Here is a 20,705-nt window from a genome sequence, read left to right on the forward strand (position 1 = left end):
TGCGGGAGTGTTGTAGGGGAAGAGGGCATGAAGAGGGATGATGTTTTTTATGGTAAAGTGAGTGAATAATAGCCCATCTTTAGGTGGATGCAAATGATCTAGCAACAAAGAGAGAGAGAGAATGCTGGAGACTCACTGGAGCCATATCTCTGGATAAAGCAGAGAAGTGATAGCATGAATCATGTGCCCACAAATTATTCACAGTTTAAAGCTTTAACTCCCAATGTGATGATATTTATAGACAGAGCCTTTAATAAGGTCATTCAGGTTAAATGAGGCCATAGGGTAGGGTGTAATCCAACAGGTGTGCATATGTGAGGTTAAGGGGTGGGTGTCAGCCAACAGGATGAGTGTCATCATAAGGGAAGAAGAGATACCAGATCCTATTCCTCATCCCACTCTCTCTCCCCCCTATTCCCATTCCTCCTTCCCAGGGAAAGGTGTGTAAGGACACACGAGTAAACAAGTCTACAACAAGCAATAGGCACTTCAACAAGAAAGCAACCTTTAAGTCACTGTGGTCTTAGATGGCCAAACTCCAGAACTATGAAAGAACACAATGTCCTTGTCTAAGACACAAGCATAGGAGCCTGGGACCATCTGAGTCCAATCTCAAACCCCACAGAAAAAGTTAACTCCAGTCACGTGTCTGGGGAAAGACTGGAGAAACAGTCTAACCAAAAACAGCAGATGGGTTCAGTGAGACTTCATCTCAAGGAAACCACTAGAACAATGACATGTGACATTTTCCTCTGGCTCCTGCACATTTGTGCATTAGGCATGTGCATCTGTACATACACACATGCATACATCACATACATTCAATATACACTACACCACACATACAAAAGAAGAAGAACAAACAAGAAAAAAAAGGGCTGAAGAAATGGCTTAGCAGTTAAGGGGCTTGCCTGTGAAGCCTAAGGACTCAAGTTTGACTCTCCAGGTCCTATGCAAGATGCACAGCGACACAAACAGGCAAGATCACATATGCATTCAAGGTGGAGCATGCATCTGGAGTTCAACCACAGTGGCTGGAGGCCCTGGCATGCCAATTATCTCTCCCTTACTCTCACATAAAAAAAAGAAAGAAGAAAAAAAAGAAAGATCTAGTGCTTGCCATTTTGTGATGGCATCCAGATTAGACTAATGCAGAGTAGGATCCAGGGAGGAGCTGACCCTTACAAAACTGAACCTCAGAACAATGGTGAGAGGTTGCTTTCATTTTTTCCATGAAATCATAGGGAAAATGTATCAGATGGACATAAGGACAGAAGGAGAAACTGTTGGGGGATGTGAAAGTTAAAAAGTCACTAAATAGACATCTAGGCGTGAAAGAGAGGGTCTGGGAAACACAGTGTTACATATCAGGATCATAGAAATCATCAGGACCCATTTGCAATTACCAATGTTGGATTTCTGGTGAGACCCATCTGTGCTCTATTAATACCCCTAGGACTTGCTATTAGCTAAGTGGAGTAGCATCAGGACTTTAGAGACTAGTAAGAGGAATTTAAAAACTAAAATTAATTTAAATTAATTCAAGAGTTTTTTCTATTTATTTGAATCTAAGTTACAGCTTCCTGCATTTCTGAACTTAAGTAAGTCTAGAATGCTCTTGGTAAGTATGGCTGAAAATAAAATCTAATTTACCATGAAAAATGTCCTTAAAATAATTTTTGAATATTTAAATTCTCAGGATAGTACTCACTATGCATTTCATTTCCATATAAAACTTAAGTTAGGCTTAGCTATTTCAAACTCAGCCTTCAAGTTGGTCATGATAGCATCTGTCTGTAGTCCCATCATGCAGGGAGTTAAGGCAGAAGTTTTGAGAGTTTGAGGCTACCTAGATTACATAGCAAGACCTTCTCTTGATAGCAAGAAAAGCCCTATATTGAAATTTGCAGAAGAGGGGCAGAAAGAATGTCAGAGCCACATGTTGGGTCATGATACACAGAGACATTTCCTCCTACCCATAACTGATGGCTAACCCCACCGTGCATTATTCATATACCCCAACAAGGAGGGTCCCTGTGGAGGGGGGAGGACAAGGAGGAGGCTATCAATGGTATTAACTTGACTGTAATCACTGAGTACAAAACTATTAATAAAAAAAACCCTATATTTATAGGTTTGTAGGTTCCATTTCTACAGAAACAGGATTCTCACACAGTATCCTGCAGCATGGCCTGAAGAAACCTAAGAAAACTAAGATTCTCCTCTAAATTATTCACATCGATAGTAAGACCAGATCTTATTAAGGTAAATCTCTTCAAATAGAAGTTTCTGCATAAACATTATGTTTAGGATGAAAGGACAGAGACGCTTCCCACAGTCTGAAATGCAGCATGAAGCTGAGTTTATGATGGACTGATCACAGCTTAGTGTGTATCCGTCTGAAATATCGTAAACCCTGTGAAGATAGCCTAGAAAAACCACACACTATCCTAGCAACAAAATACCCAGTGCCTTTTTGTAAGAAATACTTTAACTAAAATATTTATAAATATTTTTAACTTTAAAATTTTTGTATTGTACCTCCAAATAATTTTGAAGCATTAATAAATTTGTGAAGCAAAATAGCTTTCCTCTAGCCATGATGGAGTAACAGATTATATTTTATTTGGCACAGTAAACAGTTGTACAATTTGACAATATCTGGGAGAAATTGTTTTAGAACATTGAACAATAGGAAAATCAGGACTATAATACAAAGAAGACTATTTCTTTAATTTATTATGTTATTTGATTTCTTTCATCAGTTCTATTATTTTGCTCAAATAAATCTAGTACATATTTTCTTATGTTTATACCTAAGTATTTTATTTAAGAGAATGGGAATATAAATGATACTATGGTTTATAATTCAATTTCTAGTCATTGCCATTTCCAGTACACAGGAAAGTATGTGACTTCTGTATATTAATTAACTATGCACCCTGAAACCTTGCCTATTTGCTTATTAGTTCCAGAAGCTTGTCAGTTTTTTTGGATTCTTTACATAGACAACTATATCATGTTCAAACTAAGCTTTCCTTTTCTTACTTCCTGTCCTATATAATTTTTATTTCTTTTTCCTACCTTATTACACTAGCTAAGATTTCCACCACAATCATGTTGGAAAGGAGTATTGAGGGGAGTCACCTTAGCTTTGTTCCTTACTATACAGGGAGAGTTTCTAGTATCACTCTTAAGTAAAAAATTAGCTAAAAAGTTTTGGGGGGCAGGGGAAATGGCTTAGCAGTTAAAGATCTTGCTTTCAAAGCCTGCAGCCTGCGTTTGATTCTCCAGCACACACTTAAAGCCAGATATGCAAAGTGCATCTTAAGTTGCATGACCAGAGGCCCTGGTACATCTATTCTCTTTCTCCCTCTTTCTCTTCACAAATAAAAATATTTTTTAAAAAAGTTTTTGTATATTGTATTCTTAAATCAAGTGGAGGAAGCTTCTTTATAGTCTTAATTTGATGAACTTTTTATTTTTACAGATGGGTGCTGGATTTTGTTATCACTTAACATGATTATGTAACTATTTTTTTCTTTAACCTGGATTATATTAATTTCAAAGGTTGATCAGTCCTACAGAACCTGGGACAAATCTCACTTGGTCATGGTGTTCATTTTTGTATGTCATTGTATTTGATTTACTATTGTTGTATGTTGAAGATTTCTGCTTCTGAGAAATAATACTGTACAGTTTATTAAAATAATGTCTTTTTCTAGTTTTCTAAATTAGGGTAATGTTGGATAAATTAGGAAATAATCTCTCTGTTTCTATCTCTTTGAAAAGATTATAGCCAGGTATGGTTGTACACTCCTTTAATCCTAGCACTTGGGAGAAAGAGGTAGGAAGGTTGTCATGAGTTTAAGGCCAGCCTGAGACTACAGAGTGAATTCTAGGTCAGCCTAGGCTAGAGCAATACCCTACATCAAAGAGGAAAACAACCCAAAAAACACAAAAAGGAAAGAAAGAAAAAATAAAAAAAAACATTGTAGAGAAATTAGTATAGGGCTGGAGAGATTGCCTATTGGTGAAGGAGCTTTCCTGCAAAGCCAAAGGACCCAGGTTCGATTCCTCAGAACCCAGGTAAGCCAGATGCACAAGGTGTCACATGCATCTAGTTTGCAATGGCTGAAGGCTCTGGCATGCCCAATTTCTCTTTCTCTCTCTCAAATAACTAAATAAAAATTTAAAATAGTAAAATTTCTTCCCAAATACTTGGTCGAATTCACCACTGAATCCATATCAGTGTGATACTTCCTATTATTTTGGTGCTGGGGATTGCATACATGTTATGCAAGTGTTATACCACCCTCTAAAAAACATTTTCCTTGACAGTTTTCATGCATGTATATAATATATTTTGATCATAATACCTTCCTATTACTTTCTCTTGTCCCCCTTCTCATGTACCTTTCCATGGAACCCCTTCTTTTTTTCTAACTTGTACCACTCTCTTCTATCTTGTAACATTTTCTTTTCCATTGTGGAATGTTGATGGGCCCAATACTGTGCAAGTCTTGTGCAGGTAACCACAGCTGCTGTGAAGTCATGAACACACAGCTAGTTTATGTCTGGAAGACAACGTACCAAAGCACTCCTCTCCATCCTCTGCTCGTACATTCTTTCTGTCCTCTCTTTTGTTCTCTGAGCCTTTGCGGACATGATAAAGATGCCTCATTTGGCACTGAGCACTCAATAGCCACTTATTCTCAGCACTTTGAGATTTGGTTTCCACAACAGTTTGAACAAAGTTGAAAGCGGCATTAATCCATGGACATTAACATAAATACTTACAGGTCAATTCAATAGGAACAACCATATACATTTACCAAACAAATGCAATGCCTTCTCTCCTAGTGCCTATGACCATTGCAGCCATAGGCTTTGGATTAGGTTTTCCATAGCAGGCATAAATTCCCTCCTGTGGAGTGGGCCTCAAAACCAATCAGAGAGCAGTTGGCTACCTCCATAATCGTAATGCATGCTATTGTACCAATGGGCACATCTTGCCTGCCTGCTCAGTTTTATAGCTCACAGGGTCCACTGCTGGGTACAAGTGTTGGTGACTTTCTTCCCCAGCAGCCTGTATATAGTTCCTTTCACCACTATGACAGCTAGCCAGGGAGGGGCCCCCAGGTCAGTTACAGCTTGCTTTTTCAGTGTCTTGCAACTGAAACATGTACCTAACATCCTTTCCATTTTTTATTTTTATTTTTTTTTAAATTTTATTTATTTATTTGAGAGCGATAGACACAGAGAGAAAGACAGAGAGAGGGAGAGAGAGAGAATGGGCGCGCCAGGGCTTCCAGCCTCTGCAAACGAACTCCAGACACGTGCGCCCCCTTGTGCATCTGGCTAATGTGGGACCTGGGGAACCGAGCCTTGAACCGGGGTCCTTAGGCTTCACAGGCAAGCGCTTAACCGCTAAGCCATCTCTCCAGTCCTCCATTTTTTATTTTGAGACCAGATCTCACTAAGTTGCCTAAATTGGCCTTAAACTCACCCTATAGCTCAGGCAGACCTCAGCATCCCAAGTAACAGATTACAGGCTGGTGTCCCAGGCCTGGCTCTTTTTATATACGTTTTAGCAGACAAGGATCACGTCTTTCAAGAACTGGTTCATTTCACCAGGTCATCAAATCTGTGGGCACAGTGTAACATATATTCTTTGGAAGCTCACATGGAACATTGACCAGAATATACAACACTCCTGAGCATAACACACATCTTAAAAAAGTTTAAAGAATACAAACCATAGAGTATCTGTTTTCAGATCACAATGGAGTTAAAACAAAAGTAAGTATCACAGAAATAGGTAGAAAAGACAAGCTAAAATTTTTTCCATAGTGTCCCATTTTTATCATTTAAATGTTCTTGGTTTCATTAGTGATATTCTATCTTTTACTGTTGATATTAGCAATTTGTATTTTCTTTTTCCTTAGACTGGCTAAAATTTATTATATTTATTAATCATTTCAAAGAAGCAGCTTTTGGTTTCACTTAATTTTTCTGATGTCTAGTTTTCAATTTCACTGATTTCTTCTCCTTCTTTTCTTTACTTTTCTCTTTTGAGACAGAGTCTCTGTCGCCTAACCTGCCTCAAACTCACTAGGTAGCTGAGGATGTTCTTAAATTTCTGATTCTCCTGCTTCCATATCCAAAGTGCTAGGCATACAGGCATATACCATGGGGTCAAAATCAGGTTATATTCCAGCCCCTTCCTTTTACTTTTCACTTTTTTAAATACTACTTTGTATTGAATTTTCTCTCCCTTTTCTAAAAGATTTCCTAACATAACAGCCTAGATTACTGATTTTTTTAAAAATATTTTTTGTTTTGTTTTACCTTTATTTATTTATTTGAGAGTGAGAGCAAGAGAGAGGGAGAGAGAGAGAAAGGAAGAGAGAGAGAATGGGTGCACCAGGGCCTCCAGACACTGCAAATGAACTCCAGACATGTGCGCCCCCTGGTGCATCTGGCTAATGTGGGTCCTGGGGATTCGAGCCTTGAACCAGGGTCCTTAGGCTTCACAGGCAAGTGCTTAACTGCTAAGCCATCTCTCCAGCCCATAGATTACTGATATTTTTATATCTTTCCTAATGTGCATGTAGTACTATATTTTACTCTCATCACTGTTGTCCATGTTCTACACAGATTTTGATAAGTTGTGTTTTTTCATTTAGATTAAAATATTTAAAAATATTGCATGAGATCTCTCCTTTGACCCATGCATTGTTTAGAGCAGGGCCTTTGCAAAATTAGATGGATATGCTTTTATTTATTTGCAAGCAGTGAAAAAGAGAGGGAGAGAGAGAGTAAGTGAAAGACAGAAACACACACACACACACACAGAGAGAGAGAGAGAGAGAGAGAGAGAGAGAGAGAGAAAGAGGCATGCCAGGGCCTCTTGTTGCTGTAAATAAACTATAGGTGGATGCACTACTGTATGCTTCTTGCTTTATATGGGCCTTGGAAAATTGAACCTTGACCAGCAAGCTTTGCCAATAAGTACCTTTAACTGCTGAGGCATCTCCCCAGTCTGGGCTTCTTAAGCTTTTTTTTTTTACTTATGACTTTTTTCTGCCTAGGAAATTTTTATATGTATGTAGATATTATAATATAGATATCCAAATCAAACATTTACTGATAATAAATCATAAAAAGCTACTTTAAAGCAATTATTTGGCATACCTATGATTTTACCATTTATTTAAGGCAAAGCAAATTTGTATACTAATGAGTTGAATGTGCTTATTTATTTTTACATAAAGAATTAAAGCTTGGCTGAATATCTGATACTGGAGGATGTAGAGCATCCTCAACTTTTTCTAGAGTTGGTCGACTTTACCATCATTAATGCTGATAATGATATCTTGCATAAATATAGCAAGCAAAATATTACAAGTATGCTTAAGTTCATTTCAGAAGTTGTTGGAAATTCTGTCCTAATCCCAAGACAAAAGTCATTTAATGATGTTTTATTTTCATAAAACTCAAGTCAGCAATTAGAATAGTTATTTTTGAAACCAAACATCCTAACACAATCCAATCCAAAGATAAACTAGTTTGATACGTGCTAAAGAATGACAATAAAAATACCACAAATCTTTGTTTTCCATAATTAAACCATTATGTTTCTATAAGAGAAGAACATTGTGCATTCATAACAAGTTTATGACGTACAGTAGTACTGTACTGAAGCCAAGCCAGGGTTTTCAGGCAGTGTCACCGGCACTGTGTGACATGCATTGTGCAGTTCAAAGCTTGTATTACTGGCTGTTCAGAACCGAGGTGGAGGGAGTTGGGCTGCGGATCACAGGAGGACTCGGCCAGAAATACCTTGGCTCAGTACATGTTTGATTGTGAATGTAATTAAGTTGATTTTGAATTAAATTTTTGGTTATTGTGTGTTCAGAAACCTTTTACTATTGCCAGATTTTTAAAAATTTATTTATTTTTTTATTAGTTTTGTACTCAGTGAATACAGTCATGTTGGTACCACTGTTTGGCCTGTCCATGTCCTACCCCCTCCCCCTAACTCCTCCTTGTTGAGGTATATGGGTCATGCAGTTATGGGTGAGATAAATGTCTCTGCATATCATGACCTAGCATGTGGCTCTGACATTGTTTCCACCCCCTCTTCCGCAAAATTTCCCTGAGCCATGTTGGGTTTATTTTTGGTCTGCTTCAGTGATGAGGTATTGGGAGCCTCTGTGTCTCTGGATATCTGATTTGGTAGAAGTTGACTGTTCTCTGTGTCGATCTCCTTCCCCCTTATGCTGGTACCCGGTTCACCAAGCAAACAGCACCCTTACTTGTTTCTCCAATTATTCTTAGTTTCAGCTGGGGCCCTTTTGAGGTATGATGGGCTGGTTCTCTCCTGCCAGATTTTTTAAAAATATTTATTTTTATTTATTTGTAAGAGAGAGAGAGAGAATGAGAGAATGGGCACACCAAGGCCTCTGGCCACTGCAAATGAACTCCAGACACATGTGCCACCTTGTGCATTTGGCTTGCATGGGTTGTGGGGAATCAAACCTGGGTCCTGAGGTATTGCAGGCAAACATCTTAACCACTAAGCCATCTCTCCAGCCCACTTTACTTATTTTCAAGACAGAGTCTTGTGGTATATGACCCTGCCTCAGCATCCTCGATGCTGGGATTGCAGGCTTATGCCCACACGTGGCTCATTCTGCTTTCCATCTGCCAGATTTTTTTAAATGAGTTGTCTTCCATTCAGTTATATACAGTCTCAGTAGCTAGGACTTAGAGTTTGTTACCACTGAGGTGGTCTCACTGTTTCCGTTAGAGTCAACTGACTGATGAGTTCAACCATGCCTTTACTGATTTCTCTGCCCAGTGCAGGATTTGCCCATTCTGGGAGTGTTGGTGCTCTACTTCAGGTATATGCACATTAAGAACTGTTCTGTCTTCCTAGAGAGCTAACTCTTTTATAATTAAATCATGCAGTTTACTAGCCATTTCCCTGGCCTGTCAGTTTGTTTTCTTGGATTTATCCCATTTTGTGTTCCATGAGTTTACAGAACTGTGGTTTGGTGCTTGACACTAATTTTGGAAAATCAGTCATTATTTCTTCAACAATTTCTATTCCTTTCTCTCATCTTCCCTTTCCTATTCTTGTCCTGCACATTTAATGACGTTTCATATTATGTCAGGTAGGTTTTACCCGTGCTCCAACTCCTGTCCTGCACGTTTAACCACGTTTCATACTATGTCATGTAGGTTTTCCCATGCTCTGACTCCTGTCCTGCACATTTTATACTGTATGTTGCTATCTCAGTCTTGGGTATTCTTTTGTTTTTGTTTTTTACAGTTGTAGAAATTCCTTTTGTGATTATTTTCAAGCTCAGCGATTCCTTAGCTTGGCTCAGTCTACTTATGAACTCATCCATGGCAGTCTTCATTTCTGTTTGACTTTTATTTATTTTATTTTTATTATTATTATTTTCTGGGGGGGGGCTTGAGGTAGTGTCTCATTCTAGCTCAGAATGACCTGGAATTCACTGTGCAGGCTCAGGGTGGCCTTGAACTCATGATGATCCACGTACCTCTGCCTCTCAAGTGCTGGGATTAAAGGTGAGTGCCAGCACACCTGGCTGTTTGACTTTTTAAAATTTGTTTGTTTTCAAAACATGGTCTTGGGCTATAGAGGTAACTCACTGGATAAAGGTTCTTGCTTGCAAAGTCTGATGGCCCCAGGTTTGATTCCCCAGTAGCTACAGAGAGCCAGATGCACAAAGTGTCTGGAGTTTGTTTGCAGTGGCAGGAGACCCTGGCACACCCAAACTCTCTGCCTGTCACTCTCTCATAAATAAATGCATAAATAAATAACATGGTCTCACTATGTAGCACTGGCTGGTCTCCAGTTCATACTCCTCCTGCCTTAGCCTCCCAAGTGCTAGGATTACAGGCATGTGTCACCATGTCCAGTTTCCACTAGTATTTTTGTATCTCTAGAACTTCCGATTTATTCTTAGAATGCCAGTCTCTGTTTGAACTGCCCATCTGCTCAAGTGCCTGGGTACTATGTCTATTAAGAATTAGCCTATCAGTCAAAGTTGTTCTAAATTCCTATCTGATCATTCTAACCTCATTGCCAAATTTGAATCTGACTGACACTAGCCCTGTCTTTTGAAACTGTGTTTGTTTCTGTCTTGTATTATGCCTTCTAACTTCTCCTTCATAATCAGATGCTATATACTGGGAGTAAGGTTCTGCAGTAGAAAGTCATTTACGATGCGGTAAAGGTAAGGGCGTGGGAGGAAGTGTTCTGTGGAGTCCTATGGCTAGATCAGTCTTCTAGTGAACCTGAGCCACTAGGCTGGTGCTTCTCAGCCCTTCGCTCCCAGGTCAGGCGGGATGGCTGGAGGGAGCTGGAGTTGTGCACTGCCCTTCCTCCACATGGAAGTCAGAGGGGACAGGCGTTGCTGTTTACCTTCCTCCAGGTTTCTTAGGCTCTGAAAGATCTTCGTCAGGTCAGCCTCTGGTAGAACAGCTTCCTGAGCGTGGTTCTTGTGAAGAGAATCAGGTCAGCCTAATGTAAAACCACTTCCTGAGGTGAAGGGCGACAGCATGCTCTGCTGTGCTTCAGGATGGCCACTCTCCCCTTCCTGTGAGGAGCACAGTTGGAGTTTTCTCCAGTCTTGACTGTGAGGATCCGGCATATCTTCCAGACTTTCTAAGGCTGTCTCTACCAGTTCATCCAGTCCAGGTCGGGTCTCTCACTGAACACTGGATCCTGCAGAGGTTTTTGCTCTGGTAAGTTGTGGTTCTGCATACCTGATCCAGGTGTTAAGGCAGGGCTCTTCCCAGTGAGCTCACTTCTTTGGCACATGCAAGGGAGGATAGCGACTTTTCAGTTTGTGAAATCCTTTACTATTTTGCCTGAGTGGCAACTTCCAATTAGTGTCTATGTCTGACTGGAAACTGACCAAGAAATAGCATTTACAATAGTTAAATAATTTCCAGAAAGACAAGAGGCTGAATTTAATGAATAGTCTTAATAATCTCTGAGGCAATTTCACATCCTCTTAATATGTATAATTATATCCCAGAAGAAGAAAAAAGGTTCAAAAAATATTTGAAGATATTATGGCTGAAAAATTTCCAAACTGAAAAGACCTCTAAAACCACAAGTCCAAAAGATGATTGAACAGAATACAAGACAAATACAGAAAAACCACATCAAGACATATCATAATAAAATTGTAAAAAGCAAGAAACAAAGATAATATCTTAAAAGGAGCCAGAAAAAACAGATACACTAAAAAGAATGATTAACTCCTCATTGAAACTACACAAACCAGAGAGTGAGAAAATATAGGATGTGTGGAATGAGAAGAGTGTGAATCTAAGACGGCAGCACATCCAGTGAAAACACCCCTCCAAACTGAAAAGGAGGAACAGAAACTCTCAAAGGAAAATGTAAGCGTATTTGTCACCAGCAGTTAGTTGTACCACACAAAAGGTTGAAAGACGTCATTAATGCTGAATGGGCAAAGATGCCACACAGAAATCTGGATAGATCCAAAGGAATAATTAGCATTCGTTACAGAAAATATGTGTGTAAATAGAAATTACTTTCTGTTTGCATTTTTAAATTCCCCCAAAAGACAAATTGAATGTTCCAAATCAATAACAAAAATGGCATATTGTGGAGTTTACAATGTCTCCAGAAACAGGATAAAGAGATGGAAGATCAAAATGTGTAGTCAATGAGGAGCTTATACCTCCTAGACTCTTTTAAGCAATACAAATTTCTAAAATTGACTCAAAATAAACACAAAGCCTCTAAGAGCGCCATTATCTATCATGCACACACATGTGTGCACACCCATGATCCAGACCTAAGGAGACGTTCTGTTTTTTATGTGGTGAGTGTTCTGGTGCCACAGTTGTGTGTCTGGAGGTCAGAGGACAACTTCACATGTTCTTGCCTTCCACCATGTTTGAGGCAGGGTCTGTCATTTCCTTGTTCACCACTGTGTTTGCTTGGCTAGACAGTGCATGGGCTTCAGCATAGAGTCTTCTCTCTCTTCCTCTCTTCTCGCTGAGATTACAGAGTAGACCCTGCCTCAAATGAGGGACTGACACCTAATGTTTTCTTCTGACCTTCACCCGTACGCTGAACATGCATGTACCCATACTCACACTCCCCAAAATACACATATCAAAAATGAATAAGTAAACAAATCGTTCATTAGAGTTCTCATTATCTCCTCCTTTCTTTTTTCTGTTCTTGCATATGTGTGTACACATTCACGTGTGTGGATATGTGTGCAGGTAAGTATGTACATGTGTGCATGCACATGTGTGAGCATGCATATGGAAGCCAAGCTGATGTTGGGTGTACTCCTTAACCACTGACCACTTTATTTTTTGAGGTAGGGCATTCACAGAACCTGGCACTAGTGGGCTCAGTTAGACTCCCCAAGGGGTTGCCTGCCTCCCAGCACTGGGGTTACAGGCACACCAGTCACACTGGCTTTTCCACGGGTGCTGAGGATCCAAACGCAGGTCCTTCTGCTTTTGTGGCAAACACTTCGCCTACAGAGCCATTCCCAGCCCCTTTCCCTTCCTTTCCTACCAGGGTTCTTCCCTTGGCATTGACTCACTTCCATGTATGCTGCCCTGAACACATACTACAACATGCATGTACACATACACAAATATGGCATCTTCTGACATGTGGCTGTATCTCTGTGAACCAGATTAGTTTCACAAACATTTCCTTTGGTTTATTCATATGTTAGGTTCTGTATGACTTAATGTATTTGCAGAGGAGACAGATAAGTAAAGAAATAAAATATTGCATAACATGTGTCAGGAGAGATCTATACAAGGTGTTATTAAGGACATACTGGGCGGTCCTTACATCAGAGATGGCTTCTGTAAGGAGGTGAATGTCAGGCTACTGGTGATGATGACGCATGGTCAACTATGACAGAGCATCAACACAATGCTCATCAATCTCTAGTACTTAAGTGCTTTCTACACACTGCTGGATCTAAGCCTCTCATGAACTCTGTGGGAGGGACTCTTGCTATCCTCAGTGCTGCTGAGAGTCAACACAGAGCTCATGTCAAGGGTTATACTGGGAATAAGCAGAAACCGCCTGACGGACATGAGCCAGCACCTGGCAGGAGGGATAAGCCCAGGCACTGAGGCTCATAGAGCACTGTGGTTCTGAGGCTCCAGGCTTTCCTTTCTTCCTTCACAGCACACTTCTTGTAAAGGTAATCCTTACCCTCTGTTTCCATTGTCATTCACTTACTAGTTTGGAAATATTTAGGGAGCTCCTTGGTGACTACCCATTCTTTTACTTACTGGCCTGAAATCTGACCCTGTTCATGCTATTAACCTTGCCAGTGACTTTTCCACTGCTATAATAGGAATTTATTTTTAATAACATTCTTTTTTTGGATTAAAAAAGTAATACAGATTGTGGTGATAGTTATATAGTTCTTTCAGTTTATTCAAAATCAAACTTATCTTTTAAATAGTTTTTCATATAAATAACAGCTCAATAATTTTTTTTTTATCTTAAAAGGTAGAGTTTCAGACTGGAATGGCTTAGTGGTTAAGCACTTGCCTGTGAAGCCTAAGGACCCTGGTTTGAGGCTCGATTCCCCAGGACCCAAGTTAGCCAGATGCACAAGGGGGCGCACACATCTGGAATTCGTTTGCAGTGTCTGGAGGCCCTAGCGCGCCCATTCTCTCTCTGCCTTTCTCTCTGTGTCTGTTGCTCTCAAATAAATAAAAAGTGAACAACAAAAAAAAAGTTTTTAAAAAAAGGTAGAGTTTCACTCTAGTCCTGGAATTCACTATATAGTATCAGGGTGGCCTCGAACTTATCCTCTTACCTCTTCCTCCAAGTTCTTGGATTAAAGGCATGTGCTACCATGCCTGGCATCTAATTTTTTAAAAAAGTATAAATACATGCTTTTTATAGAAAACTGATAAAGTTTAAAAATGCATAGGGTGAAATCTGTTATAATCCATCACTGTGTATCACAGAAACATTTTAGTGATTTTTCTGTGTAGGATGTTCTTGCTCTTCTAGCTTGGCCTTGTGTCTTCATGAACTCACAGAGGACGATGGCAGAATAAACAGCAGAGAAAACAAAACAGTCGATTCGGGGCTTTTGACCATCACATGGGCCTACTGGGTGCTGACATAAAAAGTCTACCAGAGCCAATTCTATCCTCCCTGCTTTCCCAACTTATTTCCCAAACCTCAGATTAGGCCCCCAGGCTGGGAAAATGGGGCAAAGTCTGAGTTGAAGGAGAAAATCTTATATGTTTCTGAAGGAAGGCCCTCTTGCTTTCTCTGAAGTCTGGACTTGCTCTGGGGGGGGGGGGGAGCCAGGGGCTGCTCTGCAGGCTATAGGGGCTGTGTTCCCATGCCAGTGGTGCCCAGACACTGATGCCCTTGAACCCTTAGCTACACTGGCCGGGGTGTTAGTGCCATAGCAGAAACAGGCTCTGTGGTGCCTCAATAGGCCAGCAACACTGGGTAATGGAGCAGCCCATGGGCTCACTTCTCTCCCTCAATAGGAAGAATACAAAATTTCCCAAGTGTCTGAAAACAGCAAAGATGTAGCAAAGAGAACACTGGTTCCGAATGTTTTAAAAGTGGGGATGACAGTCAAAGGTCAGAGATCAGCAAGCAAATCAGATTTCACAGTGAATGCCGAGGTAGGTGGCCAGTGACACCCAGGTTCAGAGGCCACATCTAATCCACCACACCTGGTGTGACAGAGCCACTGGTGGCCCATCTGCCTGCCTCCTTGGAGAAGCCGAAGTGTGTAACTGGGTTCTAAGGGGACTGGGGAGGGTCTAGTGTCATGTTTCTGGTCCTCAAAGACAAACAATGACTCCAAAAAGAAGCTGAGATGACAGTATGGGGCTTGGAGAACGCAAAGCACCAGCCATCTGGCTTAGCCATGTCACAGCAAGCCGGACCATGCAGATTCACAGGGACCAGGGCCCCAGGGCGCAGGAAGGAGGGCACGAGGGAGCGGGGCAGCACAGAACAGCTTTTATGTCAGTTTTCTCTACTCTCCATTATGTCATACACCCCTTTCCATATAGTAACATTATTCCAAAACCTAACTTTCAAAAGTTTACTAGTTTCATCATATAGCTTTAGAATAAAAAAGTTCCTGCAAATGTAGAAAAGCATTAACTGTGCCACAGCCATGGTAGCGAGTCACTATCAGCACCAGTTTTGAGTGTGCTGAAGTAATTAATGACAACTCACTAGTGAACACAATTCCTCAACAACAGTTTAGTGGCAGGAAGTAAAAAATATTGACAAGGTCCTAAGCGTAAGATGAAGAAACAAATAAATATTAGGCAAAGTTCCTGAGGATGGATCCTAAGACTTTAAAGTTCTACTTTGATTCAGGGATAAGTTCACAGTTTGATACACTCATTATAAGAAAAGGTACTTTAGTTACAGAATTCTTTTTTCCCTATCTTTCTACATAAAACCCACATGGAGAAATGACATATCTGTAAGTGTTATTAATGACTCCTCCGTTTTAAAATATATTTTATTTATTTATTTATTTGACTGAGAAAGAGGGAGAGAGGGAGAGAGAATGGAAGCATCAGGGGGCTTCCAACCACTATAAATGAACTCCAGACATGGGTGCCCCCTTGTGCATCTGGCTATCGTGGGTCTGGGGAATAGAACCTGGGTCCTTTGGCTTTGCAGACAAATGTTTAACCGCTAAGCCATCCCTCCAGCCCCGACTCCTCAGTTTTGATTCATTTCTAACACATTGATTGAATCGTCATAGTTGTTTATCTTCAATGCGAAGCTAAGAATTAAGAACTTCAAGAAGAGAACAATCAACCCCCACCAAACCAGATATACAGAGACACAGAAGCAGACCTAAAATAAACCCAACATGGCTCAGGAGAATTTGTGAAAGAGGGGGCAGAAAAAATGTCAGAGCCACACATTGGGTCATAAAATGCAGAGACATTTCCTCCTACCCTAAACTGATGGCTAACCCCACAATGCACGACCCATATTCCCAAACAAGGAGGGTCTCTGTGGAGGGGGGGAGGACAGAGAGGAGGCTAACAATGGTACCGACTTGACTGTATTCACTGAGTACAAAAAAACCTTCAAGAATGTAAGTTTTTGTTACTGCTTCCTTGTGTCAGAATCAATAGAGAAATCATACTCTTTGTTAAAGAAGAAAAAAAAAAACTTTAGTGTTTGAAAATGGCTATGGTATCATTATAAACACCACTCTTACCTGAGTACTTAATGGATTATTCAGTAAATATTAATAATCCATTCGAAGAGGTACCACTCCTGAACTTGGTCCTATTTCTGAATATAACCAATTAGTATTTGATATATTTTCTGGGCACACAGGGTTAGTTACAGTGTCTAATATTTTGGGCTAAAATATCTGTATTTAATGGCAGATAACCTAAAGAATAGCACAGGACATGACTATCTTCTCCCACTGTAATTCAGGCCTAATTTTCTCCCCTTTACAGTACATATTTATGTGGCTAACATTCATAAATGATCACATATAATTCACATGTACCCCCCCCCACTCAGTGAAAAGAAGGCAAACTGTGAAACAAGCTTATGGAATCAGTTAAAGAATTAAGATTTAATCATATTTCAAAGCTCACCCTCAGAGAAGCTCACTGAAGCAAAGGCCAGAAAAACTGAAACTCATTTATTACTTGGGCAAAAATACAAACTTTAAGAATGTGGTGGGGAAAAAAATGCTTGAGTTTGCTCTAGGGAAGAAGAAGCTATTCTCTGATGTGCAAAGAAGAATTTACCATCAAAGACCTAATGTAAATGGGGCCAATTAATTTTAAGAATCTCTACCTTCTGTGATATGTTTGAAAGCTTTGACACCATTATATTTTATACTAAAATCTAACACTGAATGATTTGACTGATGTCAATGGAAAATAACTAGTATATTTGACTAATTTTGACATGCATGATATACATTTTAGGAGTACTGAATATAGTTTGTAAATGGTGACACATTCTCTGGAATAGTTTTAGTTAGTAGAGACTTACCTAGTTTTGACTTCACAATTAAAAATGGTTCAATGACTGAGTGTTAGTAATTCAAGTACTGGTCAGGTCATAAACGATTTTAAGTCAGCAGTGAAACTAGGAATTATATGGTCCAACCTTACATGCATACAAATTTCATGAATATTTCTCTTGCTGTTGCATAAGATTTTCTACTTTTGGCTCATTTATATAAGAATAAAGTTTATGAAATAATATATTTATAAGAATTCACTATTATATATTTAGGCATTTCATTATAATATGGTGACTTTAAGAGTTAATGAAAGCTCATACAATTTATACCCCACACTAGAGCATGTGGAGGTGTTGGGGGTCATTCTTGAGATTCAGTCATTAGGTGTTCCTAATTTAAAATAATCTAAAGATTATTCTAGTTTTCTAACATTGCCTGTGCTGAGACAGAGTTGCCATGCCAATTTGTGTAGAAATATGCTCTACTCAGTGTTTAAGTGTCTAGTGGATGTTGCTGTATAAATTTCCCACCATTATATCCAGACCCTCAAAGTTGCTCCAACCATCTTTATGAATGCAACTTATTTTGATTGACTATGGCAGCAACCATTGCTAGGTGGTAAGTGACTAGCATAGTGTTTATGAATAAGGCTTTGAAATTCAGCCCACCTGGGTTGATGTGACCCTGCTTAAACTGTGTAGCTTTCCTGTGCATGACTTTATTCTGAGCAGATAATGTGAACAGGAGTGATTGTATAGGACATAGGCTAGCAGTGTGCAGACAGTGGCAGTTCACAATGGCAAGGCAGCAGAGTGGTGAGTCAGCACTGGGATGCAGATGAAGGGTAGGTTCTGTGTGCGCGAGAACGTGGGAAAACTGCACGGGAAGGCAAGAGTGATCAAAAGGGGAATTTGGCAGCCTGGGATCTTGGAGGTGAACTAGCTCAGGAATGTTAGCTCTGAGGCATGGCACCATTTTCCTGGAGAAGGTGAAAACAAGACAGCAACCCAACTGAAGGGTCAAGTGCCAGAGAAGTCAGCGACCACCACCAGCTTTCAAGTCAGTTCTGGTTACTCTTTTGTGTTTACCTTCCACTCTAAGTACACGAAAACAACTCTGTCTTACCTCCTATACTAGGGAACTTTTGACATGTTCCCAACACTGGGGTGTTCTGCTGCTTTTTAAAAAATACATTTATTTATTTGAGAGTGGGGGTGGGGAGAGAGAGAAAGAGAGAGAGAGAAGGGGGTGGGTGGGGTGGGGGGAGAATCGGCATGCCAGGGCCTCCAGCCACTGCAAATAAATTCCAGATGCATGTGCCACCTTGTGCATCTGGCTTACATGGGCCCTGGAGGATCGAACCAGGATCCTTTGACTTTGCAAGCAAACACCTTAGCCACTAAGCCACCTCTCCAGCCTTCTGCTTATTTATTTATTTACTTAAGGGTGAGAGACAGAGAGAGAAAGAAGCAGATAGAGATAGAGAATGGGCGTGCCAGGGCCTCCAGCCACTGCAAACAGACTCCAGACGCATGCACCCCTTGTGCATCAGGCTAACGTGGGTCCTGGGGGTCATTAGGCTTCACAGGTAAGTGCTTAACCATTAAGCCATCTCTCCAGCCCCCTCTGCTGCTTTTAGTAATGCTAATTATTTTAATTTGTAAATGTTTAGATTATATGACAATACACAGGAACAAAACATTTTGTAAGTTTACAAAAAATGTTTAACACTCCAAAATTAGACAGCTTGATATCTAGCAATAAAGGGCAATTATGTTGCTCCTTCCCCACTCCTAGTCCATCCTTTCATTATTCCTGAGAATTACACACTAGACTGAACTTTATTTATCACTTAAAAGCTAACATATGTGTAGGTATCTCTAACATACTGTTTTACTATTTTTAGCTTTATTTAAACACAATGTTCTATGTAGTTGCCTACAACTTGTAGTTTTTTTTTAATTCTTTAATTTTTTTTAGTGTTTTTAAGATTCACTCATTTCCACTGAAGTGGTAGTTTTTGGTATTTCCATGGCATTAGGTTGTTCAATTGTGTGACTATATCAAAATGAGTTATTCCTCTGTGCAAGGGCATTTGAGCTCTTCAGATTCCCCTCCATGAGCCACACTGTTCTGAGCCATCCTGCGCATGTCTCCTGGTACCTATCTGTGAGGTTACAGGGCATGTGTCATGGAGGTGAACTGATAGTTCATTAATCAAATGGTTGACTGCACACTTTAATGTCTAATTATTCTCAAAGAAGCACCTTATTTTTCATTACATTATATAAGAATACCGTTTATTCCACACCTCTAACCATACTTACCATTGCCAGAATTTCTATTTTTTCTTTATTTTCAAGAGAGAGAGAGAGAGAGAGAGAGAGAGAGAGAGAGAGAGAGAGAGAGAATGGGTACATCATGGCCTTTCAGCTGCTGTAACGAACTCCAGATGCGTGTGCCCCTTGTGCACATGTGCAACATTACACACTTGCATCACTTTTGTGCCTGGCTATGTGAGACCTGGAGATTTAAATATACATTCTTAGGCTTCACAGGCAAGTGCCTTAACTGCTAAGCCAACTTTCCAGCCCAGGTTTTCTACTTTTGATAATAGCTTTAATAAGACATAACACATGATAAAGCTCATACTTTTGTTTCTGTCTTTTGAGGTAGGGTCTCACTTTAGCCCAGGATGACCTGGAATTCACTATGTAGTTTCAGGATGGCCTCGAACTCACAGTGAGATCTTCCATGCCTCTGCCTCCAGAGTGCTGGAATTATAGGCATGTATCACCATGCCTGAGAAACTCGTACTTTTTAAACTATAGAGCTCAGTGCTTTTCAGTATGTCCATACAGTTGTACATCTATTACCACTGTTAAATTACAGAATATTTGTATCACCTCAAAAATCAACTCAACATCTCGTAACACCTTCCTATTCTCTCCCTCAAGCCATTGGCAATAATGATTTATTTCCTGTCTCAGTGGGTATTCTCACTGAATGTACAACCAGAACTCTTGTGATGAGATTCTTTCACTTAGCACATTTCCAAGTTTCATCTTTGTTACAGCATTCATCAGGATGTCACTTGTTTTCACTGCTGAGTACACTGTATGGATATGACCATATTTTCTTTACCTATTCACCAATTAATGAATGTGTGATGGTTCATCTTGAGTGTCAGCTGGTAATAAGTACCTAAGAGATAGGAAAGCCCACTTCTGGCTGTGTCTATGGGGGAACCTCGAGGGACGGTGAATTTAAGTGGGGATCCCTCCTGAAGGTAGGCAGCCACATCCAGTAGGCTTGAAGTCCAGATAGAGGAGAAAGGGAAGGACGCAGCCTGCTGGCAGGTGGAAAGAGCACAGTGCTCAGTGTTAGCTTCTAATCTGTGAGAGTACCTGGAAAAGCAGCCTCATTTCAGAGCCTCAGTTCCTTGTTAGACAGCTCCATTATTTCTGGGGTTTTGGCAAGAATCACAGTGGGAGAGCAAGGTAGAACGCAGTTGCTCACCACACAGTGGTCAGAAAAGCCAGAATCTATTTCTCCCCCAAAGACTTAAGCACACTTTTTTAGCTTCATGCCCAGACACTTTATATTTTGCCATTTTAATAAATAATTAAA

At 40.1% G+C, this 20,705-nt stretch overlaps 1 protein-coding gene across 9 annotated transcripts in view; it reads right to left on the bottom strand.

The window, feature by feature from the left end:
- Positions 1–20,705, bottom strand: part of Cep112 (centrosomal protein 112) — a 471,814-nt gene that overhangs the window by 109,500 nt on the left and 341,609 nt on the right. The window lies entirely within an intron of this gene.

This window comes from Jaculus jaculus, chromosome 9, assembly GCF_020740685.1.
Source record: "Jaculus jaculus isolate mJacJac1 chromosome 9, mJacJac1.mat.Y.cur, whole genome shotgun sequence".
NCBI lineage: Eukaryota > Metazoa > Chordata > Mammalia > Rodentia > Dipodidae > Jaculus > Jaculus jaculus.